At 37.7% G+C, this 27,190-nt stretch overlaps 1 protein-coding gene across 1 annotated transcript in view; it reads left to right on the plus strand.

Annotated features, from left to right (window-relative positions):
- Positions 1-27,190, plus strand: part of CLEC2D (C-type lectin domain family 2 member D) — a 157,633-nt gene that overhangs the window by 28,099 nt on the left and 102,344 nt on the right. The window contains exons 3-8 of the mRNA XM_003829650.8: positions 4,005-4,161; positions 9,271-9,323; positions 14,270-14,290; positions 14,866-15,034; positions 15,712-15,796; positions 22,233-22,290. The gene's annotated coding sequence lies outside the window, so the exon portion shown is untranslated. The remainder of the gene's footprint in view (positions 1-4,004; positions 4,162-9,270; positions 9,324-14,269; positions 14,291-14,865; positions 15,035-15,711; positions 15,797-22,232; positions 22,291-27,190) is intronic.

A 27,190-nucleotide genomic window follows, 5' to 3' on the forward strand; every position in this document is an offset into this window, starting at 1 on the left:
GAGCAATGAGACAAGAGAATGAAATAAAGGGCATCCCAATTGGTAAAGAGGAAGTCAAACTGTTGCTGTTTGCTGATGATATGATCGTATACCTAGAAAACCCTAAAGACTCATCCAAAAAGCTCCTATATCTGATAAATGAATTCAGTAAAGTTTCAGAATACAAGATCAATGTACACAAATCAGTAGCACTGCTATACACCAACAGTGACTAAGCTGAGAATCAAATCAAGAACTCAACCCCTTTTACAACAGCTTAAAAAAAAACAACTTAGGAATATACCTAATCAAAGAGGTGAAAGATCTCTGCAATGCAAACCACAAAACACCCCTGAAAAAAATCATAGATGACACAAACAAATGGAAACGCATCCCATGCTCATGCATAGGTAGAATAAATATTGTGAAAATGACCATACTTCCAAAAGCAATCTATAAATTCAATGCTCCATCCAAATTATTTTCTCCATCCAAATACCAGCATCATTCTTCACAGAACTAGAGAAAACAATCCTAAAGTTCATATGGAACAAAAAAAGAGCCTGCATAGTCAAAGCAAGACTAAACAAAAACAACAAATCTGGAAATATCACATTACCCAACATCAAACCGTACTATAAGGCTATAGTTACCAAAAAAGCATGATACTAGTATAAAAACAGGTGCATAGACCAATGGAACAGAATAAAACCCAGAAATAAAGCCAAATACAGCTAACTGATCTTCAACAAAGCAAACAACAACATAAAGTGGGGAAAGGACACCCTAACCAATAAATGGTGCTGACATAATTGGCAAGCCACATGTAGAAGAATGAAACTGGATCCTCATCTCTCACCTTACACAAAAATCAACTCAAGATGGATCAAAGACTTATATCTAAGACCTGAAACCATAAAAATTCTAGAAGCTAACAGAAAAATTCTTCCAGACATTGGCCTAGGCAAAGGGTTCATCACCGAAAACTTAAAAGCAAATACAACAAAAACAAATATAAATAGATGAGACTTAATTAAACTAAAAAAGCTTCTGCACAGAAAAAGAAATAATCAGCAGAGTAAACAACCCACAGAGTGGAAGAAAATATTTGCAAACTACGCATCCCACAAAGGACTAATATGTAGAATCTACCAGGAACTCAAACCAGCAAGAAAAAAACAATTCCATCAAAAAGAGGGTTAAGGACATGAATAGACAATTCTTAAAAGAAGATATACAAATGGCCATCAAACGTGAGAAAATGCTCAATATCACTGTCAGGGAAATGCAAATCAAAACCACAGATACCACCTTACTTCTGCAAGAATGTCCAAAATTTAAAAATCAAAAAACAATAGATGTTGGTGTGGATGTGGTGAAAAGGAAACACTTTTACACTGCCGGTGGGAATGTAAACTAGTACAACCATGCTGGAAAACCTTATGGAGGTTCCTTAAAGAACTAAAAGTAGAATTACCATTTGACCCAGCAATCCCACTACTGGGTATCTGCCTTCCCAAAAGAAGTCATTATATGAAAAAGACACTTGCACACATGTGTTTATGGCATCACAATTCACAATTGCAAAAATATGGAACCAGCCTAAATGTCCATCAACCAACGAGTGAGTAAAGGAATTGTGGTGTATATATATATACACACACAGCCAACATAAAATACTACTCAGTCATAAAAAAGTAACAAAATAATGGCATTTGCAGCAACCTGGATGCAGTTGGAGACCATTATTCTAAGTGAAGTAACTCAGGAATGGAAAACCAAACATATGTTCTCACTTATAAGTGGGAGCTAAGCTATGAGGATGCAAAGGCATAAGAAAGATACACTGAACTCTGGAGACTTGGGAAGGGGTGGGAGGGTGGTGAGGGATAAAAGACTATACATTCAATGCAGTGTACACTGCTTGGGTGATGAGTGCACCAAAATCTCAGAAATCACCACTAAAGAATGTATCCATCTAACCAAACAGCCTGTTCCCCCAAAACTATTGAAATACTAATAATACATAAAAATTATATGTGTGTATGTGTATTTATAGAATGTATATAAAGACAAAGAACACAGGACTCTACAGCAAACAGGCAGGGGAGGAGGGCAGAGGAGTGAGGTGGAGTGGGGTGAGTGCAACTTTACCCTTGTTGGTCACATTTCTACTTTTTTGTAAAGACACTGTATTTGTGCATTTTCTTCTGTAAATATAAATTAATGTTAGAAGAGTTCAGTGAAATAAAAAACAAAAAACTGCAAGTTTATGAAGAGCAGGGATGTGTCTGTCTTGAACACCATTGCACTGTAAGCACCTATAGCACATTATAAATGTTCATGGACTGGAAGGAGAGATCCCCAAAATATTAGCAGTCTTTTTATCTCACTAAGGGGACAATGTATAATTTATTCGTTCCAACTACTTTTCTCCATTTTCTACTTTTCTATATGACATTGATAATGGTAAAAATAAAATGATGAACCATGTTGTTAAGAAATGTCTTCATCCCCCATTCTCTCTCACCCCATCCACTAGTGTCACCCAGAACCCAGGTGCAAGGCCCAGACTCACCATCCCATATCAGCTGCATATCCTCATCATGGATCTGGTGGATGTTCACCCATTTGACTGTGAATCCTAAAGATTCATCTGCAGTCACGGGTGTTGCTTTCACACAGGGCCAGCCAAGAAATTCTAGTATAAAAATGCCAGAAGTCACTACCAACGATCGATACACATTTAGGAAAGCCAGCACTACAGATGAAAGGAAACATTCAAGAAACAAAACACCCAGCATCCAGCTGGGCACAGTGGCTCACACCTATTATCCCAGCACTTTTGGAGGCAGAGGCACAGGATTGCTTGAGCCCAGGAGTTCAAGACCAGACTGGGCAACATGGTGTTCCCCATCTCTACAAAAAAATGCAAAATTAGCCAGGCATGGTGACATGTGCTTGTAGTACCAGCTGGGAGGCTGAGGTGGGAGGATCACGAGCCTGGGAGGTTAAGGCCGCCGTGAGTCATGATCCTGCCACTGCAGTCCAGCCTGGGTGACACATCCAGACCCTGTTTCAAACAAGCAAAACCAAAAGAAAACCCACCATCCAAGGATGGAGTTAATAATAAAATCTGAACAAAACTTTAGAGAAAGTACTATTGAATCCCCAGAAACTTTTTCTTAAAAGATATTGAGTTCAGTTCCTAAAGTACTTAGAAATTCAAAATTTGAAGTTATATATAAATCAATAAGTAAATCAATACAGGCACTGGTCAGGCAATATCGCCACAGAATAATGAAATAACTATCAAGATACCACAACATCATCCAGAAGAGAAAAATATAGAGCACCTTCTGCATTAGAAAAACAAAAAGTTAAATGAAAATTCAATAGGTGGGTTGAATAGCAGAATAACCACAACTAAAGGGTGAATTCGTTAAAAGTGAATCAACCCAGAAATTCTTCCAAAGTAGACAAAGAAATGGGAAATATGAAAGAGAAATTAAGAAACATAGAGAATAAATCCAAGTAAATTCCAAAAATGGAACAGAGATCTTCTTCCTGCTTAATGTAGAAAAGAATATTACAGGTGCATGAACACCACCCACTTAACTGACTTTTTAGGGACAGAGATCAGGCTATTTGACTGTATGTGTAAAGTTATTTTAATTTTTAAAAGAATAATATAGTCCTCAGTATGAGATGATGTTAAGTAGAGTCATAAATGGTAACAAGGGCAAGAGCCAAAACATTTGATTTTATGATAGAAAATTGTTGAAGGGAATAAGACATATAGAAAGAATGACTCTTGTGCAGAAAAGGGAAGTTTTAAGAAAGGCAAAAGAATCCATTTAAATGGTGAGATAAGGAAGTGACAAAGCAAGAGAAATAAACAAGGTTGGTTACTGAAGAAATAGATATGACAAATTATGAATTGAAACTTTTAGTGATACCAACACACAGTGATAGAGATTTCTTAACAAAAAATCAGTTTCATGGAGTATTTATTTGTTCCCTAGGTTCCTCAGGCCAGATCTGACCCACTGGCATTTATTACATTTTCTGCTAAAGGAGCCACTCTCAACCTGGAAGAGAGGAGATCTGTGGCAATCAGATCCAGAGAGAATGTGGTCTTCGTACAGACTGATAAACCCACCTACAAGCCTGGACAGAAAGGTGAGTGTACCTAAATCAGGTTACCCTCAACTAATGTCACTTATATGATATTTGAATTGATGGTACACAATACAAGCTCAGAAATTTTATTGTATTAAATTTTATTAGAGAACCTGCTTAAAAATACAAAATAAAAATATAGATTACATAGCCTAAATGTTAGAGATTTCATTTCCATGAGTCTGGGGTAGGGAGCCTCAGAAAGTGCATTTTTAAAGAGCACCTTATTCTATTCTAATAATATCCATATTATTCTAATAATATTCTAATAATATCCATATTATTCTAATAACATTCTAATCACATATTTGGGGATTTTGAATTTAATTTATGCAAACTTACAAGCTTATGGTTGAAATAGAAGTAAAACAGCAACAAAGTATGTCATGAACATGTAATGAGATACCCCTAGTGACTAGAGAATTGCCCAAGTAATAGAATGATCAGCGTGATGTTGAATTAAGCTGAAAAGCCTCCTCTCTCCTCCTGGGTACAGAAGGAGTTGATGAATACAGATTACAGCAGTCAGAAGAAAGACATTTCTGATGAGATGAATGGTACATAAAAAAGCACTGAGGTAGAATTAATTTAAAAACCATGCCGTAAAATGAGAAGTAGATAGACTTATTTAGAGTAAAGAAACCCAAATGTCCATCAATAATAGACTGAATGAAGAAAATGTGGCACATATACACCATGGAATACTATGCAGCCATAAAAAAGGATGAGTGCATGTCCTTTGCAGGGACATGGATGAAGCTGGAAACCGTCATTCTGAGAAAACTATCGCGAGGACAGAAAACCAAACACCACATGTTCTCACTTATAGGTGGGAATTGAACAATGAGAACACTTGGACACAGGGTGGGGAACATCACACAACAAGGTCTGTCATGCAGTGGGGAGAGGGGGAGGGATAGCACTAGGAGAAATACCTAATGTAAATGACGAGTTAATGGGTGCAGCACAGCAACATGGCACATGTATACATATGTAACAAACCTGCACGTTGTGCACAAGTACCCTAGAACTTAAAGTATAATAATTAAAAATAAAATAAAACGTGATATAATAAAAGAAAAAAAAAGGAAGGAAAAGAAGCTGCATTGAATAGAAGAGTTAAAGGAAATCCCTGAATATAGAACTAAAGAGGCATTTTCATGTAGTTAAGTAACACCCATGAGGAGTCACTACAGATGTGGGGATCATGGCTTGAGGAGGCAGTCGTGGATGAACTGGGAATCACAGTAATCAGAGCCTGCTTAGGTACCAACACACTGTGATCCCAGAACAACACAAGCAGAGGGAGGTGAGGGATGTGTGCTGGAGATGGAGGAATGCACTGCATGCATTGTGCTATCCCCACCCTTCCACTCCTCTTCCCCTGACCCTTTGCCTCCCTCCCTCACTTCACAAAAGAGGGCATTCAGGTCAGTATTTAGGCACCAGAGAAAGACTGAAGGACTAGACAAGAAAGACAGGGCATGGCTGTACAGTTTGAGCTGGCACCAACAACGGCGGAACAAACATTACATGCTGGCGTGGGAGGTGCTTATGAGGGAGAAGAGTATATGTGCTTGACACAAGAGGATGTCCAAGGAAGGCTTCTAGGATTCTTGCTAAGGAGAGCTATAGAAGGCAGAGGTGGGGAAGGTGGCTGCTACTTCAAAGAGCACAGAAACATTAAACCTTAATTTAAAATTGCTTTTTTAAAATTTCTTATCCATCCACAGTCTAGTAAAGAGTCTAATGCACAGAGGAAAGGTTATAACGTAGCAAAGAAATTGAGCCAGGAGTCTTACACAATTGAGAGATATTCAGTTTTCAAAAAATTGATCATTACAATCTGAGATTATAATGCTACAAATATTCATAATCTACTCAGCATCATGCTTCTTTTTGAATAAAAATATGGTGTGATATTAACTATGATTGCTAAAACCTCATTGCACAGTTTATTGTTGCTTCATATTTATAATGCAGTATATTAACTACTATATAGTGGCATGAACAAAATATGAAAAAGCATAGTAAACAGATAAAATAGAAAGTGACTAATTCTTCAGTTATTAAAAAATAAATATATCAAAGATGATATTTATGAATGCATTTAGAGAAAGAAGGGATAAGGTACTTGACTGATATACAAAGTCTTCAGCAAAACAGATTCTAGTTATGTTTGGGAGAATTAAGCTATTCAAGCTATTGGGCTATTCAAGCTTCCAATGTCAGAGTAGAAGGGAAAGCAGCCCCTCTATGTGAGAAGGAAAGGCCTATTATAGAAATAACCATGACAGAAGTAAAGTCAGTACTCATGATGAAATTACTGCGGGTAAGGGATACTGTATAGCTTCAGGTTAGGGGGCTTGGTGGGAATGGCTGGAAAGGAGGCTGTGGTAGAAGGCCAGGTCAGAACTTCACAAAAAGTAATGTGTGACTTGCTACACATTAAGTTATGAAGACACTGACTTTTGTGCAATGTGAGGTTTTCATCAGAGGAGATTCAAGATAAGATTTGGTCTTCAGGAATTAGCTCTGATAACCGTAGAAAGATTAGCTAGGTTATGGCAACACAAATGGCAGTGATCCAGTTAGTGACAGTTGTGAGAGTCCAAATAAAAGACGATTACATCTTGAACAAAGACAGGGACAGTTTTGGAGTTAAAGAGAAATCTTTTTTTTTTTTTTTGAAACGGAGTCTCACTCTGTCGCCCAGGCTGGAGTGCAGTGGGGCAATCTCGGCTCACAGCAACCTCCACCTCCCGGGTTCAAGCAATTCTCCTGCCTCAGCCTCCTGAGTAGCTGGAATCACAGGTGTGCACCACCACGCCCATCTAATTTTTTTGTATTTTGTTAGTAGAGATGGGGTTTCACCATATTGGCCAGGCTGGTCTCGAACTTCTGACCTTGTGATCTGCCCGCCTCAGCCTCCCAAAGTGCTGGGATTACAGGCATGAGCCACTGCGCCCAGCCAGAATTCAATTTTTAAATGACAGAGCTAACAAAGTAGGTGAACAGATTAGAACTAGAGGGAAAAAATGTTTTAAGATAATTAAGCGGAGACCTGAATGAAGTGAGGACGTCTACCATGGGTGGGAAAAATCATTCTGGGCAAGAGAAATAGCAGATAATATCTTTAAGGTATGTTTTGATGTAGAGTGTAATATAAAGAGGGAACGACAATGAGGGGATGACAAGAATGAGGGAATAAGAATGAGTCTGAAATTTCTAGCCTAAACACTTGGACAGAATTGTCATTTACTAAAATAAGGAAGTGTAGGGCAAGAGGAAATAAATCAGGATTACATTTTTGGGCACACTAAGGATGAGATATCTTTCAAATATTCAGGCAGACATGTCAAGTAGGAAGCAGTATATTTATGAAACTTTAGGTAAGAAGAAAGGGCAGGGCCAGGCGCAGTTGCTCACGCCTCTAGTCCCAGCACTTTGGGAAGCCAAGGCAGGCAGATTACTTGAGCCCAGGAGTTCAAGATAAGCCTGGGCAACATGGCGAAAACCCATCTCTACTAAAAACACAAAAAAGTTAGCCAGGTGTGGTGGGGCAAGTAGTCCTAGCTACTTGGAAGGCTGAGGTGGGAGGATCACCTGAGCTTGGAAAGTTGAGGCTGCAGTGAGCCAAGATTGTGCCACTGCACTTCAACCTGAGTGATGAGAGTAAGACCCTGTCTCAAAAAAGAAAAGAGAAAAGAAAACAGAAAAAAAGAAAGGGCTGAAGATATGAATTTGAGGAACCGTCAATGTAGAGACCACATTTAAACCATGATGGGATATGATGGGATCAGCATTTCTCAGCCAATCTTATGAATCCTGTGATAGCCAAACAGCAAGTCTTTTTTCTAAAAAAAAATTTTCAGCATTTGACACTCGTACTCGCACATACATATGAATAGAATTATGAAATAGGTTATCAATAAAGGCTTTTAAAATTAATGTGTGAATAAATGAATTGAAGCCAGGAGAGGGTCAATAATCTGGAAGAATGAGATTAACAAAGTTGAACTCTAAATGAACCTGAAAACACAAAGGGACAGAAAGTATCTATAGACAGATGACAACATAGACTCTTGTCATCAGCAATTGACATTTTTTCCAAAATACAATAGCTCTGATATGATGACCAATACCAATTTTGGCGTGAATCTTCATTTCCTTTAAAGCATGTCAAAATTTCCCATGACAGGCTAAGCAGTAGAAAGGAAGACCATTAGCCAGGTGACATTCTATGACAGCAACCAGAAAGTCATTAGATGACATCAACAGGAATAAATTTTCTGAAACTAGTGGCATCTAAAATAATAATTTCTCTCTTTTGAATTAAAATGCAAGAAAAAAATGTTTTGTTGGATTTCTGAATTAGGAAGTTACTTATTTCCCTTCTCAAGCCATGTGGAAGATGAGAGGTCTCCACTATAGAGACCTAGAGGGAGAGAGGCAACCTCAGAGCAAAAAAGAAATCAAGTGTTTTGTGAGAGAAATAGGGGCAGAGAGAAACATCTTCAAAAGAGAATGAATTTTACTGACTGGACAGTAACATAAGTTTGACAAGGTCCATCAGGCTGAGAACCAACTCGGGGATAGGACACAGATGGATAAGAATGTGAGAGTGGGAGAATATAGCTGATTGCAGGTGCTTCCGCTGCGGGTTAAGGGAATAAGGGTATTGGTTGATGAAGGATACACAGAAAAGGCACATGCTGAATAAGCATGCATGCAATCTCTGTGAGGAATTGTACTAACAGTTAAGTGACCTGCCTCCTCTGTCTTTCATTTCTTTAATGAAGTCATTAGGCAGCCTGAGCATATGTTGTGAGAATGCATACGAGGAGAAAGAGAAAGAAGGGATGGAAGTACAAAAGGAAGACAAGAAGTTCTTTTACTGAACCCTTTCTTGGCAGTATAACTTAATAAGCTCAACCTGGTAACCCCAGGATCCAATATGTCTTACATAAGATGTGCATGTAACTCCTCATCACAGGTGGTAGTAACCTAGTGCTTTTTGATTCACCTAAGTTAATCAATGTAGGAGGAAAGCTGTGATGACACAAAAGTTAAATACTTTCTTTACATCATTGTTCTTTCTTTCTTCAGTGATGTTTCGAGTTGTGTCTCTGGACGATCATTTGAAACCAGTTGATGAAATGGTAAGTTATAGCTAGAAATAGGTAGGTATTTGTGCATGGTTTTGCTTCTTAAAATTAATCCATGAAAATGAGGCAAGCCAGTCTTAGTTATTGGTTTTACATTCTTATTAGCCTATGTATTCCTCCCTTTCCATCAAACTTTTTCTTTTTTTCTTCTTCCTCACTCTCTCTCTCCCTCTCTCTTTGGTCAACACAATTAAACCTATTTCCTAATTACAAATAAAAGTCTGTACTTTACTGAATCCTTACCACCTATAAAAGCACTGTGCTAGGTAAGCCGAGACCCAAAGATACAGAAGAAACTCTTTCTGTCCCCAGAATGATTACATTAGAGCAGAGGTTGTTGGAGAAGAACACAAATGAAGCAACATGCATGACTATATTCCTGACATCTGGAAGAATAGGATACGGCAGATAGTAGGCTAGTAATATTATACCATTATTAAATTATGTATTGAGTGAATGAGTAATGTTATGTAGAGTGAATATTTTATTTATTTATGTATTTTAGAGATGGAGTCTTGCTCTGTTGCCCAGACTGGAGTGCTGTGGTGCGATTATAACTCACCAGCCTTAACTTCTGGGCTCAAGCGATCCTCTTGCCCCAGCCCTCCAAGTAGCTTGGACTACTGGCAGCACCATCATGCCCAGCTAATTTTTTTATTTTTTGTGGAGATGGGGTTTTGCTATGTTGCCCAGGCTTTTCTCAAACTCCTGACCTCAAGCAATTCTCTTGCCTTGGCCTGCTAAAGTGCTGACATTACAGGCATGAACCAGTGAGCCAAGCCACAATAATACTTTATAATGATTGAATGAGTGAATTACATAACCAGTGAATGAAAGCATTATGGCTGCTTTGTATCTGGAGTTACCAGGAGAGGTATTATCTTAGATCAACTTCTCCAGAATCAGATTCTGAGAGAGGGAAAAACGGACAACTGAATTATTAAGGAAGTGCTGCCGGGGGAAACCAATAAGAGAGTGGAGAGAAGCAGGACAGGGGAGGGGAGGAGGCCAAGCATGGGTGCAATCAACTGATTTTGGGCAAAGTCTTCAGACTGACTGGCAGGAAGCTCCGGAGCATAAATTACACTTCACAGTTTGTTCCACTGTAGGAACCAAAGCTGGGCTTTTGTACTCCAGCATCAGGCAGTTATTGGCTCTGGGCATCACCCAACATAGGAGTAAAACCCTAGGAACTTGCCAGGAGGCTCCAAAACAGGCCTCTCAAAAAGTTCACAGGTGAAAGCTGTTAGAAGTAAAACACAATGGAGCTGAGGGTGGTTGGAAAGAACCAGAAAAAGGGATCTAAGGGGGAAGCATTGGCCATGCCTGATACAGTTGTCACGGGGTAGGTGAAATCGAGACATTCCTTAGGGAACAGAGATGACCAAATGTATAAATTAGGCCTAGAAGATACTGTAGGCAGAGAAAAAATGTTAGTGAAGGCATGTGGGTAGAGAATCAAGAGGATTTAGGGAATAGTCGTAACCCAGCTTTGCTGAAACTTATAACAAATATAGAAAGTCACGTTGAAGGGCTGGGCGCAGTGGCTCACGCCTGTAATCCCAACACTTTGGGAGGCCAAGGCGGATGGATCACGAGGTCAGGAGATCGAGACCATCCTGGCTAACACGGTGAAACCCCATCTCTACTAAACACACAAAAAATTGGCCAGGCATGGTGGCGGGCGCCTGTAGTCCCAGTTATTCGGGAGGCTGAGGCAGGAGAGTGGCGTGAACCCGGGAGGTGGAGCTTGCAGTGAGCCGAGATTGCGCCATTGCACTCCATCCAGCCTGGGTGACAGAGCGAGACTCCATCTCAAAAAAGAAAAAAAAAGGCATGTTGAAAAACGACTTGGAAAGGAGGCTTGGTGCCATATTATGAAGGCACTTGAATTACAGTTAGTCATAGAGGAGCAGTTTGTGTATAGAGCAGAGAAATAACTTGACTGGGGATGTGTTCCAGGACCCCTTCCAATTTTTCCAGATATTGTTCTTTATTTACACAGGGATGGTAAAGGGGGAAGTGTTGCTACCCATGAGGGAAAGCGACGCTGCCTCACTTTCCCTAATGGGAAATTCAGAGAAGTTATTTCATAGATACTGATGTGCAGTTAGGGAACTAAATACATGGTGGGAACATGGTGATGGTAGTCTAAGACAGTATTTCAGCAGAAGACTACAATCTAGCTAGCGACAATCTGAGAACCAAGGCGGTCAACAGTGAAAACTGTCAAAAGACAACGAATCATGACCTGGACTTCAGTCCTTACAACAGGATACCTGACAAATTTCATTTCATGTAGTTTAGAAACCTGTTAGAACTAAGCATTCTTTTGTGGTCTCTCAGATCAATCTATCAACTGAGCGCAGTTACGAAGAAGCTTCTGAAGCTTACAGAAGCTGTGCAGATGGTTTCTCTGTTAGTGCCTTTTCCTCCCTCCAAACTGTACTTCATCCTTAAGACATCGACACTTTTAATCCACCTCCTTTCCCCATCTTCTATAGTTATGCTACATTCACTAGACTGTTGCTTAATTTTAATTTCCAGAGCAGGAATCTAATTTTTAGTGCTCCAAAGACCTTGTAGTAAACTAAATCCGAAATCACTTCCGTAAGATAGCATGTGGTTCCTGTTCTCCTTGGTTCATGGTTGAAGCTTCTATTTCTAAGAATGCAACTCCTCTATTTAACCAAGGCAGTGAGAATTTCTACTGCAATCCTTTGACAATCATCCTTGATTGGAAGCACCATGGGGAAGTAAAGGGCTTCTTGAAAATCAAAGCCGCTGCAGCATTATCATAACTCCCTTATTAGTTCTCACCCCCCAATGTTGACTTATTATTGTCAATTAGGCCAAATATGATTATCCAACTCCCTGCTTTAGTAATAACTACATTTGCATAAGAACAGGATTAATGGGCTGTTCCCTCAAATACGGGTCATAGATAAGAAGATCGTTTGTACCAAATGTTTATGGCAAGGAGTTTCCATGGCACAACAAACTGCATGTGCTTATATATAGAGATGGAAATTGATGTAGCATTTCCGAAAATGATGGCAGCTAAGAGATTATGTGGTTTTATCTTTCCAAGCCAGTGTTTCTAATTGCTGGACATTATCCGGTTCAGTATTCCATTTAAATAAATAGATTCAATGCATGGCTGGCCTATGAGATTTGGGCATTCATAATAAATTTGACTACATAATAAAAATATAGTAATGATGCAACTGGGCTCATTATCAAATGGGCCAAGATATAGAGCATATACCTAGTTTCTTCTGCCCAAATCTTACATCGGTCTTTTCTTTCATTTTCTGCAATTTCATTGCTGATGGTGCCTTTCTTTTCCTTTAAGTCAGTGTTTTGTAGAATATTCAAACATACTTTTTCCAGAAAGTTTCATTTGCATCAAGAAGTTTCAGATCTTTCTTTAAACTTATCTTAAGACCTGGAACTACTAGTCCTCTAAAAAGAGGCCCTGTGTATGGACAGGGAGAGATAGTATGAACCAGAAGGGGACATGAAGGAGTTGTTGTATTTGTTCTTGGCTGGTTTATACAAGATTTAGTGCAGACAGTCATTAGTGACTAGAGCAGAATGAGCCTCATTTTAATAATTGTTTTTAGAGAAAAATCAAGCAGCTTAGAACAATGAAAATGTGATTTTACTAGGTTCTTGTTCACTAGTTTTTTGAAATAGACCAAGCTGAGTTTAAAAAAACTAAAAAAAAAAGAAATTAAGTAATAAAAACTAAATCTGTTGAACACAGTTGAAGCCATCTGCATTGGAAGTATTACAAATAGCAAACAAAAAGGGATAGTACTCTAGGTTCATTTCTCATTATTAGAATCTCATCCAAATGGTTAACGTCTTCCCATGGCACCTTTGGGTAATATATTCTTCATTTTCTTCCTATGAGGAAATCTCACGAGAAGCTCTACCTCTCTTAATGCTTGAGTTAATGTTGCAGCAGTAGCTTTCTTCAATACCATCTCAATATTTCATCAAGATTCAATTCCATGAATTTAGAATAACAAGTAGGCCCTTAATTCAACTGTTATATTTCTCAGTTGCAAGAATTCTGGACAAGGTTTATGAATCCTGTTCCTATCTCCAGACACATTATGTTTTATTAGTGAAGGAATGCTGCAATTAGTGGGAAGGAGCACTTAGCAACTTGGGGAGTGGGCAAAGGACCCTATGTACTCATTTTTAAAATTCTCATCAGCCTATTCACATGAGGGCTTCTGGCCTAGGAGTCTTTAATTTCAACTTGTTAGTTTTGAGGTCCTGAGAGAAAACACGAAGAGATGAAAGTGGAACTGTTGACTATAGGTTTAGAGGGGGCAAGAGTGGTAAACATGGAGAGAACTGAGAGGAGATACAGAGAGGTGGAAGGAGAAGGAAGAAGGAGAGGAAACTCTGCAAGGGAAACTTGGGCAAATGTCTACATTTATTTACTTGTCTGATAAGGAAATGGTGGAGTATAGGAATGGCCAATAATCTAAGACAAAAAAAAGTAGTGCTAGATACAGAAATCAAAATTGAAGAATTTCAAAAAGAGGCAACCAGCAGTGTAAAACATTGCAACTGTCAGAGTGAAGACTGACCATGAATTTGTTGATAAGGAAGTTATTATTCATCTAAGAGGGCATTTTTATTATGTTGGAGAGACCCAAGGGCAGGGTTGCTTACTGAGACTGCAGGGTGTATGTTGTGAAAGAGAGAGAAGTAAATGAAAATTCTTGAAAACTAGGCAGATGAGTTTCAATATAATCAATAGATATTCAAACTTTCAGTCAGAAATCAGTATTTGTTTGGGTTGTCCTAAATGTGTTTATGTTTCTTTGCTTCATAATAGATTTATAATTAACCTCTTCACTCATCTAGAAAAAAACCCTTGAGTTCATATATTAACATTATTTTTATTTTTATTTCAGTATCCAGTGATCACCCTTCAGGTAAGATAACTAATAGTTGAAGAATGGTTTTCTCATTTTTTGAACATCTCTCCAAACCTCAAAATCAAAAGGCAGCTCACAGGGAAGATTGTCTATTTAAATTGTTGCAGAATTATTAATTTCATGTAGACAGCCTCAAGAGGACAGAAATAGGTTTCCACCCCCACCACCATGTGATTCATATTAGCATGCACCCATTAATACAGACAATAATAATATAGACAACGGACAAGTATGATTGTATTTAATTTAATGTTTAGTTGTTGAATGTATATACATGTACACTTAATGTTTTATGCACTGGGGATAAAATATGGCTCGCCTTTAAGAAATCAGAGATTGGCACAGAAAATAAATGTAAAAAAATCACAGCTAGCTCTAAAATATACTAAGTGCTGTAATATGCATCTATGTGACCCCAGATAGGAGAGTAACCAATTCTCCTTGGGTGATGTGAGAACACACTCATGTTTTGAATCCTAAGTAAGTTGGAAACCTAAGTAGGAAACACCTTGCTGAAACTTTATAATGAATAAAAGCATCCAGCATGCAAAAATATGCTTTCTTATTCTCAGGACCCAGAAGGCAATTGAATACAACAGTGGGTGAATGAGGAGTCTGTGGGAGGGATTCTACAACTCTCCTTCCAGTTAATCTCAGAGCCCATCCTCGGATGGTATGAAATCACCGTGGAGATGCTCAATGAGAAGAAAACATATCACTCCTTCTCTGTGGAAGAATATGGTAAATAATAGCAATGAAAATATTACCTATTAATAAAAAAATTATAAAATCTTTCCAATTTTGCAAGGGCAGGATTATTAAATAATGAATTTTCAAGTGAGTATCTCTTCCTTTCCTCTTTCCTTGTCCTCTGTTACTATTTTAGGGTTCTCCATCTACTGTGATTTTTATCTCCTAGTTCAGCCCATAATCTTCCTGCAATTCTCTGTTAACCTAGGCTATCTATCTTCCTTTTGTAGTATCTGGATTCTATTTTATATGATAGTTTCTGGGATGTAAAGCACTTCTTATGAGAAGAATGGAATTAACATTAGTCATATGTTAGCCATTAGTCCCTTCATATTTTCTCCTAAAATCTTCATAAAATTTCTATTGTAGTATCTTTTTTACTATTTTAAAGATGAAGATATTGAGAAACACTTTCCCAAGTTCAACACCTGAAAAGTGATGAATTTGGAATTCAAAATATGCATTTTCTTTCCAATTCCAAAATCCAGTCTTAGGCACTTCAGCGTCCTCCTCACACTGTTTATTAATGGCAAACATAAGCAAAGGTTGATGGTTTGTAAAGGAGAAACAATTGTTTTGTATGAATGTATTTATGTTAATATGTATTTATGTTAATAATATATAATATACACATTATAATATAATATATATATTTTTTTTACTGGCAGTGTTACCCAAATTTCAAATGACTGTGGATGCACCAGAAAATATCTTAGTTGTGGACTCTGAATTCCAAATGAATGTCTGTGCCTTGTAAGTTGAAATTGTACACAATAGAATAATGTATTCATAGAAAGATACTAGAATGGGATAGATGGCTAAAAAGAAGTAAAATATAAATGTGTAGAAGGTAAGGGAAAAAGAAGGTGTGAAATTGTTTTCCTGATTTTATGAATTCTTCCATGCATCTATAATTCTTTTAATGCATGTTATGACACGTGGTTTTATGTAAGAGTTTAAGACAACTGACTACTGTCTTTCTTACATCATAAGATAACATATTGTTTTGCACCAGCCAATACAGTAGCCATGACCACATGTGGTTATTTAAGTTTTAATTAAAACTAAATATTCAGTTGCATTAGCCACATTTCAAGCTGTCACATGTGACTAGTGGCCACTGAATTGGAGAGCATAGACATAAAACATAGAACATTCCATCTCCCAGAAATTTCCATTGGACAATATCTTCTGTTTATGACGATTTCTCAATTCAATCTTTATGTATTACATGATTATAAAAGAAAACTGAAGCTCAAGATGTATCACAGAGAAAACTGCTATAAGAGTTACAAGTGGCTCTAGGATAATGGCGGGGCACAGTGTGGAGGATACTAAGGGCAGACAGGGACTTAGGGGCAAATAGTGAGGATTAACGTGTGGCAGGAGTAGCAGTGAAGCAGGTCAGGTTGTTTTCCCCTCTTCTTGTCACTAAGTTAAGCAACATTCACAGAGTTTATGTAACCAGCAAAGAGAGCCAGGGTACAAACATTAAAACTTTGTCTCCTCAGACCTGATGTGTACTACTTTTCCCTGACTCATGTGTACTACTTTTCCTTTTAATTTTGCATAATTAAAAATAAAAAGTGACCTGGTAATTTCTAGTTATTAGGAGAGCTTCATTACAGTAATCTAAAATTCCATGCCAAACTTTAAGGTGAAAGCTTTGCCTGTCCTCCTTCCTGTGTCTCCTTTAGGCTGGAAGTCTTTAAGAGTCAAGAAGAAGCATGGCTAACTTTTTGATGTCACTACCTTGTGCTTCACCTCCAGAGTTGGAAGAATACAGAAAAGGCAGAGACTGAAAAGTCTCATTGTAGTTGGGTCATAGAGGCAGGGAATTGTCAGCATTGCTGGAAAATCCCCTGAGTAACAGAAATCCCCAAAGCCCAAATGTCTAGGTACTTCCCTATCACAGTGGCTGTGTGTTGGCTCCTGTGTCATTTTTACTGGAGAAGTATTGCATAAGCAAAATAAAGCACTCTAGGACAAGCCAGCTGGGAATCCCAAAACATAAGCATGAATCACTAAATGGTTGAAGATTCTAATGACTTGAAATCAAGGTATTAAGCAAACAAAAAAAAGAGCAATATATACCTGAGAAAACTGTTGAACATCAATCAGAAAAAGATTTAGAAATAAGTAAAATGTGTATACTCAGATATGAGTCAATAGTGTAACTTAAAAAATAATTAAAGACCTTGGAATTAGGCATATTATTAATTTAAAAATATATGTGTAGAAAGGCTGACTAGAAGGATCGATGATGCTTAAGAGAGAATTAGTAATTTGGAAGATGAAATTGAGAAATTGTCATAAAACGTAGCCCAGAGGAATCTACTGTTATTCCTTACAAGCAATTTTGTTCTTTGCTCTTTCTACCTATTTAAAATTTTTTAAATTATACTTTAAGTTCTAGGGTACATGTGCACAACATGCAGGTTTGTTGCAAATGTATACATGTGCCACGTTGCTGTGCTGCACCCATTAACTTGTCATTTACATTAGGTATATCTCCTAATGCTATCCCTCCCCACTGCCCCCACCCCATGACAGGCCCCAGTGTGGGATGTTCCCCACCCGGTGTCCAAGTATTCTCATTGTTCAGTTCCCACCTATGAGTGAGAACATGTGGTGTTCGGTTTTCTGTCCTTGCGATAGTTTGCTCAGAATGATGGTATCCAGCTTCATCCATGTCCCTACAAAGGACATGAAGTCATCCATTTTCATGGCTGCATAGTATTCCATGGTGTATATGTCCATCTATCATTGATGGACATTTGGGTTGGTTCCAAGTCTTTGCTGTTGTGAATAGTGCCGCAATAAACATAAGTGCGCATGTGTCTTTATAGCAGCATGATTTATAATCCTTTGGGTATATACCCAGTAATGGGATAGCTGGGTCAAATGGTATTTCTAGTTCTAGATCCTTGAGGAGTCACCACACTGTCTTCCACAATGGTTGAACTAGTTTACAGTCCCACCAACAGTGTAAAAATGTTCCTGTTTCTCCACATCCTCTCCAGTACCTGTTGTTTCCTGACTTTTTAATGATTGCCATTCTAACTGGTGTGAGATGGTATCTCCCTGTGGTTTTGATTTTCATTTCTCTAATGGCCAGTGATGATGAGCATTGTTTCATGTGTCTGTTGGCTGCTTAAATGTTTTCTTTTGAGAAGTGTCTGTTCATATCCTTCGCCCACTTTCTGATGGGGTTGTTTGATTTTTTCTTGTAAATTTGTTTAAGTTCTTTGTAGATTCTGGATATTAGCCCTTTGTGAGATGGGTAGATTGTAAACATTTTCTCCCATTCTGTCAGTTGCCTGTTCACTCTGATGGTAGTTTCTTTTGCTGTGCAGAAGCTCTTTAGTTTAATTAGATCCCATTTGTCAATTTTGGCTTTTGTTGCCATTGTTTTTGGTGTTTTAGACATGAAGTCCTTGCCCATGCCTATGTCCTGAATGGTATTGCCTAGGTTTTCTTCTAGGGTTTTTATGGTTTTAGGTCTAACATTTAAGTCTTTAATAATCTGTCTTGAATTAATTTTTGTATAAGGTGTAAGGAAGGGATCCAGTTTCAGCTTTCTACATATGGCTAGCCAGTCTTCCCAGCACCATTTATTAAATAGGGAATCCTTTCCCCATTTCTTGTTTTTGTCAGGTTTGTCAAAGATCAGATGGTTGTAGATGTGTGGTGTTATTTCTGAGGGCTCTGTTCTGTTCCATTGGTCTATATCTCTGTTTAGGTACCAGTACCATGCTGTTTTGGTTACTGTAGCCTTGTAGTATAGTTTGAATCAGGTAGAGTGATGCCTCCAGCTTTGTTCTTTTGGGTTAGGATTGTCTTGGCAATGCGGGCTCTTTTTTGGTTCCATATGAACTTTAAAGTAGCTTTTTCCAATTCTGTGAAGAAAGTCAATGTTAGCTTGATGGGAATAGCATTGTATCTATAAGTTACTTTGGGCAGCATGGCCACTTTCACGATGTTGATTCTTCCTATCCATGAGCATGGATTGTCTTTCCATTTGTTTGTGTCCTCTCTTATTTCCTTGAGCAGTGGTTTGTAGTTCTCCTTGAAGAGGTCCTTCACATCCCTTGGAAGTTGGATTCCTGACTTCAAACTATACCACAAGGCTATTGTAACCAAAACAGCATGGTACTGGTACCAACACAGAGATATAGATCAAGGGAACAGAACAGAGCCCTCAGAAATAACGCCGCATATCTACAACTATCTGATCTTTGACAAACCTGAGAAAAACAAGCAATGGCGAAAGGATTCCCTATTTAATAAATGGTGCTGGCAAAACTGGCTAGCCATATGTAGAAAGCTGAAACTGGATCCCTTCCTTACACCTTATACAAAAATCAATTCAAGATGGATTAAAGACTTAAATGTTAGACCTAAAACCATAAAAACCCTGGAAGAAAACCTAGGCATTACCATTCAGGACATAGGCATGGGCAAGGACTTCATGTCTAAAACACCAAAAGCAATGGCAACAAAAGCCAAAATTGACAAAGGGGACCTAATTAAACTAAAGAGCTTCTGCACAGCAGAAGAAGCTACCATCAGAGTGAACAGGCAACCTACAAAATGGGAGAAAATTTTCACAACCTACTCATCTGACAAAGGGCTAATATCCAGAATGTACAATGAACTCAAACAAATTTACAAGAAAAAAACAAACAACCCCATCAAAAAGTGGGTGAAGGACATGAACAGACCCTTCTCAAAAGAAGACATTTATGCAGCCAAAATACACATGAAAAAATGCTCATCATCACTGGCCATCAGAGAAATGAAAATCAAAACCACAGTGAGATATCATCTCACACCAGTTAGAATGGCAATCACTAAAAAGTCAGGAAACAACAGGTGCTGGAGAGGATGTGGAGAAATAGGAACACTTTTACACTGTTGTTGGGACTGTAAACTAGTTCAACCATTGTGGAAGTCAGTGTGACGATTCCTCAGGGATCTAGAACTGGAAATACCGTTTGACCCAGCCATCCCATTACTGGGTATATGCCCAAAGGACTATAAATCATGCTGCTATAAAGACACATGCACACGTATGTTTATTGCGGCATTATTCACAATAGCAAAGACTTGGAACCAACCCAAATGTCCAACAATGATAGACTGGATTAAGAAAATATGGCACATATACACCATGGAATACTATGCAGCCATAAAAAATGATGAGTTCATGTCCTTTGTAGGGACATGGATGAAATTGGAAAACATCATTCTCAGTAAACTATCGCAAGAACAAAAAACCAAACACCGCATATTCTCACTCATAGGTGGGAATTGAACAATGAGATCACATGGACACAGGAAGGGGAATATCACACTCTGGGGACTGTTGTGGGGTGGGGGGAGGGGGGAGGGATAGCATTGGGAGATATACCTAATGCTGGATGACGAGTTAGTGGGTGCAGCGCACCAGCATGGCACATATATACATATGTAACTAACCTGCACAATGTGCACATGTACCCTAAAACTTAAAGTATAATTAAAAAAAAAATTACTGACTCTGGTAAAAGGTTGGGAAAGATGTCTTTCAAGATGTTTCCTAAAACAAAGTTCTGTAATAATTAAAGTGACACTTACCATGTTCTAGACACTTCTAAGTGCTTTACATGTGAACCTCAGTTGAAGCTCACTATCAGTCCTAAGTGGTAATTACGATTGCTATTGTACCCATTTTACAAATGAGGAAACTGAAGCATAGAGGGATTAGTTAAGTTGTTCAAGGTCAGGTAGCTAGTAAGTGGCAGATTCAGGATGAGAACTCATCAGGCTGGCTTCAGGGACTGTACTTCTTAACCACTAAGAATGTTGGTTTCTTAGGTTGTATATGTAATGTGGCTTGCCCTAATATTCAAATATTTGTATTCTAATTCCGAAATTTTCAATGCCTCTGTGATTCTGTATATTACTTTACCTCTCAAGCGTGTTTTCCTTAGTTGAGTTAGTTGCCAAAAGTTAAATTAGTCTCTGAGTTCATTACCAGTTCTGGCTTCTTAGAATTTAGTGAACATAAGAGTCTATTATTAAAAAGTCAAAAACTAACAGATGCTGGTGAGGTTGCAGAGAAAAGGGAACACTTATGCACTGTTGGCAGGAATGTAAATTAGTTCAACCATTGTAGAAAGCAGTATGACATAGCTAAAAACAGAGCTACCATTCGACCCAGCAATTTCATTACTGGGTATATTCCCAGAGGAATATAAATCATTCTACCATAAAGATACATGCACACGAATGTTCATTGCAGCACTATTTACAATAGCAGAGACATGAAATTAACCTAAATTTCCATTAACAACAGATGGGATAAATAAAATATGGTACATATACACCATGGAATACAATGCAGCCATAAGAAAGAATGAGATCATGTGTTTTGTAGGAACATGATCATGTCTTTTGTAGGAGGCCATTATCCTTAGCAAACTAACGCAGGAACGGAAAACCAAATACAGCATGTTCTCACCTGTAAGTGGGAGCTAAATGATAAGAACTCATGGACACAAAGGGAACAACAGACACTGGAGCCTCTTTAAGGGTAGAGTGTGGGAGGAGGAAGAAGAACAGAAAAAACAACTATTGAGTACCAGGCTTAAGATCTGGATGATGAAATAATCTGTACAATAAACCCCTGTGACATGAGTTTACTTATGTAACAAACCTGCACATGCACCCCTGAACCTAAGATTAAAGTTAAAAAAAAAAAAGCAAAGGAAAAAAATAGTCTATGCCCATGGTTGAACTCAGGTTGCAAGTAGAAAGGGGTTCTTTGGGGTATGAAAAGAAAACTGTAATTTAAACTTTTTTTTCTCATAAGCTATTTGTATTGAAATAGATTACAGATTGTAAGTGGGCAAGAACTATGTTATGTATTGTTGTACCTAACTGTGGTCATACCTTGCAACCCACTGAGTGACCAAAATGCACCTTCTCGATTGTAAATATTTAGTATTAACATGATGATAATAAATAGATGGACTAATCAGTTCACGAAAACTTGCTCTTTGGCCAAAATCACTTAATACTAATGTGAGAAAGGACGTAAAAATAACCTTGCATTCTGTGATTTCTGATTCTTCCAAGATATCACAGCCACAGCTCTGTCTTGAGAGAGTCAAGAATGAGGGCTATTTATTTTGTGATGTTACAGGTCTGCCCACATCAGTGCCCACCAGGAAAACTGCTGCTGTGTTATCAAGAATTTAAAGGTAAGAAACCATATCTATGTAGGTAAATTTTTAGACTCTATTCAGAAGATTATTTGTTTGTAGGGGGTTAGGTTAAGTATTATTATATTTTGTAGAGCTTGATAATAGTTATCTAGATAATCCCTGGAGAATTAAACAAAGCAATGTTGAAGATGTCCTGCTTATGTATTGTGTTAAAATTCAGTTTATACTTGGTTTGAAGTGGGAGTGAAAAATTTAGCCTGAAGACATGTATATTTAATTTGTTGTTCAAACAAGCTTGGGGTTTGTAGGTTTTGATTATTTTTGAATATTGAGTAAACTCGGTAATACAGTGTATTCTTTCCATTCAAATCCTGAGAAAATATATTGGCACTGCCAAATGCAGGCATGCTCAATGAGTAATGAAACTAATTTGGTGTTCGTATTGGTCAGGATCCATTTAGAAGACAGAAATCATACCAGCAATCTAACAGGAAAATTTATATAAAGAATTATCAGCATGGTTGAACCTGGGAATTAATATAAATGATTGAACAGTTTTGGTTCATTATTTACAGAGAAACATGAATATGTATACAAGATACTAATTAGTATCTGTTATTTAAGGACATCTTAATACTTTACTAGGATGACAAATTCAATATCATATAGACATTGCTCTATTTAACATACTTATCAGTTAATTATTATATTTTTAAGGCTTTAGTTAAATTTATCATCTATTTGCATATATATATCTTTATATGTGAAAACGCATGCATAGAAACATGTTAAATTCTTTACTGTAAATGTTCACATAAATAGTACACATTAGTAAAATTAGATTTGTCCTTTTTTTCTGTAAAATGAGCAAATTTTCTGTGTTCAGATAACAGATACCCATTTTTTTCTAGCAATCTATTCTGATAACTTTGCTCTTGATGTATTTTAACAAACAACTTGTCTTTGGGAATGTTAAAAGTTCCTGATAATCTTTGCCCTTGTGGTGGTATATCTATAAAACACAGTATTGTGTTTATATCTTGTTTCTTTTGACCATACTCAATTTTGCCTTTCTGAAATTTAGGCCCCAAATTAGAAAGAATAGAATGGTTGTGAAGTCTTTTTATGTACAATCAAATTTTCAGGTTTCTTGGAAAGGCCCCCAAGTAACATATTTTTTCCTTTGTTTTATTCAAAGAAATGAGGAAAGAATAATAAAAATAATCTACTTTGTTTGTATTCAAAATTTGATCATTTTACAGCCACTGTGAGAATACTTTCGTTTAACAAGTGTAAGTCAAAATTTAAAAGCTGATTAATCTAGAAGAAAGTGCTGTCTTCTTAGGTTGATTACAAATGTTGAAAGATACAATGTAAATGTGTTTCAATGATTGTATACTTTTCAAATTAAAAGATGCATACTCATATTTAAGCATAGACTGGTATAATTGTTTACAAAAATATTTTGCTTTTTAGAGCCTAGATTTATAAACTCTTGTCAATTAGTGGCATTCTTTTTTTTTTTGAGACGGAGTCACTCCTGTCACCCAGGCTGGAATGCAATGGTGCAATCTCGGCTCACTGCAACCTCCGCCTCCCGGGTTCAAGTGATTCTCCTCCCTCAGCCTCCCCAGTAGCTGGGATTACAGGCACCTGCCACCATGCCCGGCTAATTTTGTGTGTGTGTGTGTGTGTGTTTTTTTAGTAGAGATGGGGTTTTCGCCATGTTGGCCAGGCTGGTCTTGAACTCCTGACCTCAGATGATCCACCCGCCTTGGCCTCCCAAAGTGCTAGGATTACAGGCGTGAGCCACTGTGCCTGGTCGGGGCACTCTTCTTATACCTTATGAAATAAATTAATAAACTTGCAGTTAAAGTTCCCATACTATTTCTCTCGTCTTCACCTATCAGTATCCACCACTGTAACATGCTGACTCCAGGACTCCTTCCTCTACTAAAGAAAAAAAAAAACCTCTCAATGATTTAATCTGTATGAAAATATTTTCTGGGCTTTACATAGGCTTAACGTAGATTTCCTTGAGTAATTCTGATTTAATTTTGTTTTATAATGGTTTGCATTTAAAAACAAAAACTTGAAATTATCAAACAGGCTATATGATTACAGATTCAAATTCAATCTTGGAACATGAAACTCTACTGGAATTTATATCAGTTCATATAACTGAGTTCATTGTCCTCATCTGAGCCTCCCAGGTAAAAAGAAACAAAGATCAACATTTATACAAATAATAGGCACGTTGTAGTATGCTTGGTCATTGCTTATTTTGAGGACTACCTTTCACTGAGAATGTTATTAAATACCTTGGTAAGGCTTTACTTTCTAATCAAAAACTTCATTGCTCCTATTTGCAATCTTTAGTAAAAAATAGAGATAACAAATGGAATTCAAAACCAAAAATTGGCAATGCCCTCAGACTTTATAACTTCCAAGGCCTAAGATATTGCCATAAGCCTTGATGACATACATAGATTCTTTCTTAGGGCTTAATTCCAGGCCACTTCATGAATTTAGGATACTTCCCTATGGTAAATGGATATGACTAGATATCATCAGTCTTATCATTAAACAGGTACAAAAATCATTTCTAAAATAACTACTCATGACCTTGAACATGGAAGTGTAGTCTTCTGAAAGAAACCCCATTTTAAAAAATCCACCCTTACCCTTCTACAGAAAGGAACTTAGCAGGTGCGGTAACAACCAGCATGGCAGTAAAATTCCAAGAAGTTGATCCTTGGATTCATGTTTCTTAAAAAGACAGACATCATTTTCTTTTGACCACTGCATATCATCTTCTTTTAATTGCTGAGTGTCCGTTGAATTGGGAGACTTTCAACTGAGGATACTTAACTGTCTTCTAAAATCAGAAAGCTCTAGGGAGTAGAAAACTGCCACCCAGCACGAACAAACAAAATCAATTTTGTGATTCTTCTTCATCCTATTCCTTTCTGTTTGCTCTTCTTTAACCTTGCCTACTACTGTACTGTAGCATATCATATTGACAAGAGACCAATTTCTCAAAATGCTTCCTCTCCATCTTTCTACTGTTGGCACCTATGGTCTTCAGTTGCTCAAAGAGAAACAAAATTCTCTTGTGCATTTTCTTCAGACCATTTCTACCACTTTCAATTAACTGATTATTGGCTCTGTCATCCTCCATCCAACCCTGCTGTCATGGATTTAACAGCTGTCTCTTTAAAACATGCATTCTCAGCAGGAGTGGTATCACCCCCACGGACGCAAAAATCTGTTCTTATGAATTAAAAATGTCTTATGGTTTTTATGTATAATCATGGTTCTACGCGTGGTACATGAACAGGTATGCATCTATATGGTATTAAAATTTCTTGGGTATGGCAATTAGAAACAAAATGTCTAAAAAGGCTCTTTAGAAAATAATATTGAAAAAAGTTGACAAACATTACTTAAATATTTCAGAAAGTCAATTCTCTTTTAGAGGTCTTATCTGGTACTTAAATTACCTTTACATTATTAACGCCAACCTTTAATCTTGTAAAAAAGTGGATCTTAACCCTACTCAATGAAATGCTTCCATTGAGGTCATTATATCCTTATCAGCTAGACATAGCTCATCAGACACATGTACTAATTTCAACACTATCATTACTATAGTAGTCTGTCTTCTGTTTTTTCAGAAACACTCCAGCCTGCTTTGCAGAAATTATTTCGCTCTACTTAGAAAATCTGACCAACTTAAGGTACCAATGATTGACTCACTCCTGTTAAAATGAAGGCTACTTATATTACCAATGGGGCTGTGCTCTTCTAGGATACTGTTTCTTATGTGAACATCACTTCTGCTTTAAAGACTCAACAAACCATTTAAAATCCATCAGCCAAGTTTGGTATTATCCTTGATTTCCTTTTAAGGAATTCCCGAGCGAGTGCTTATGCTATAGCAAAATGGTTCTTTCTACACCTCATAAATACAGTCAAGTAAATAACCATGACTAAGCTAAAAGAAAAAGCCATCCAGCTCTTTGAAACAGACCCAGCAATACATTGGGATGTTTTAATGGTCTGGGTTTAGTTCTGGGTCCCTGGCTTTGTGGTCTATTCCAAGGACTAAAACAATTGTGCTGGTAGTTTGTCCGTGTTGTGGTTGGCTGTTTACATCCTATCCAAAATTTTAGTTGCTGTTTGCACAGCCATTGTCACATTACATGATTCAACAACTTATCTTGTAACAAAAGCAGCTGGAAGGATTAACTCTAGTCCAACTTCAAACAACATTTTCTGGAAAATCTCCTGATTCACAGAATTTCAGCCATGTATTTTATTGATTGAAATTTCCCTCCTTCATCCTTTCTAGTTTTTGTGGGTGAAATCACAGAATTGTTGAATCCTAATGTTGGAAAATACCTTCAAGTCTATTTAGTACCAACACCCCAATTAATATCAGAAACTTCTCCACAGATACTTTGTGAAGTCTGGTATAAAAAGAAATAATTTTAAAGGTTATATGTCATTTGAGTTAAAAATTAGCATGAGTTCTGCTTCTCTACACCTCCCTTGCACCTACACCCTGTGTAATGTGACTTCACACCTCCTCTCATCAGGATGAGAAGTCTATCCCACCCCTTGAATCTGAGCTGGCCTTTTGACTTATTTGTCTAATAGGATGTGGGGGGTGATAGTGTTTAGTTGCAAGTGAAGGCCCTTCTACCTTTTGGAACTCTGCCCAGCCACCATGTGAACAGCCTGGGATAACCTGATGGAGAATTAGAAACACATGGATCTAGCAGCCAAGTGGACAGTGAACTAACTGTCCCAGATGTAACTGAGGTCATCGTAGACCAGCCAGCCCTCAGCTGGCCAGTCAGCTGCCCATAGACGCATGAGTAAGCCCAGAACAAATCAGATGAGCAAAGACCAGATCAATAGAAAGTTCCAG

Source organism: Pan paniscus, chromosome 10, assembly GCF_029289425.2.
Source record: "Pan paniscus chromosome 10, NHGRI_mPanPan1-v2.0_pri, whole genome shotgun sequence".
Classification (NCBI taxonomy): domain Eukaryota; kingdom Metazoa; phylum Chordata; class Mammalia; order Primates; family Hominidae; genus Pan; species Pan paniscus.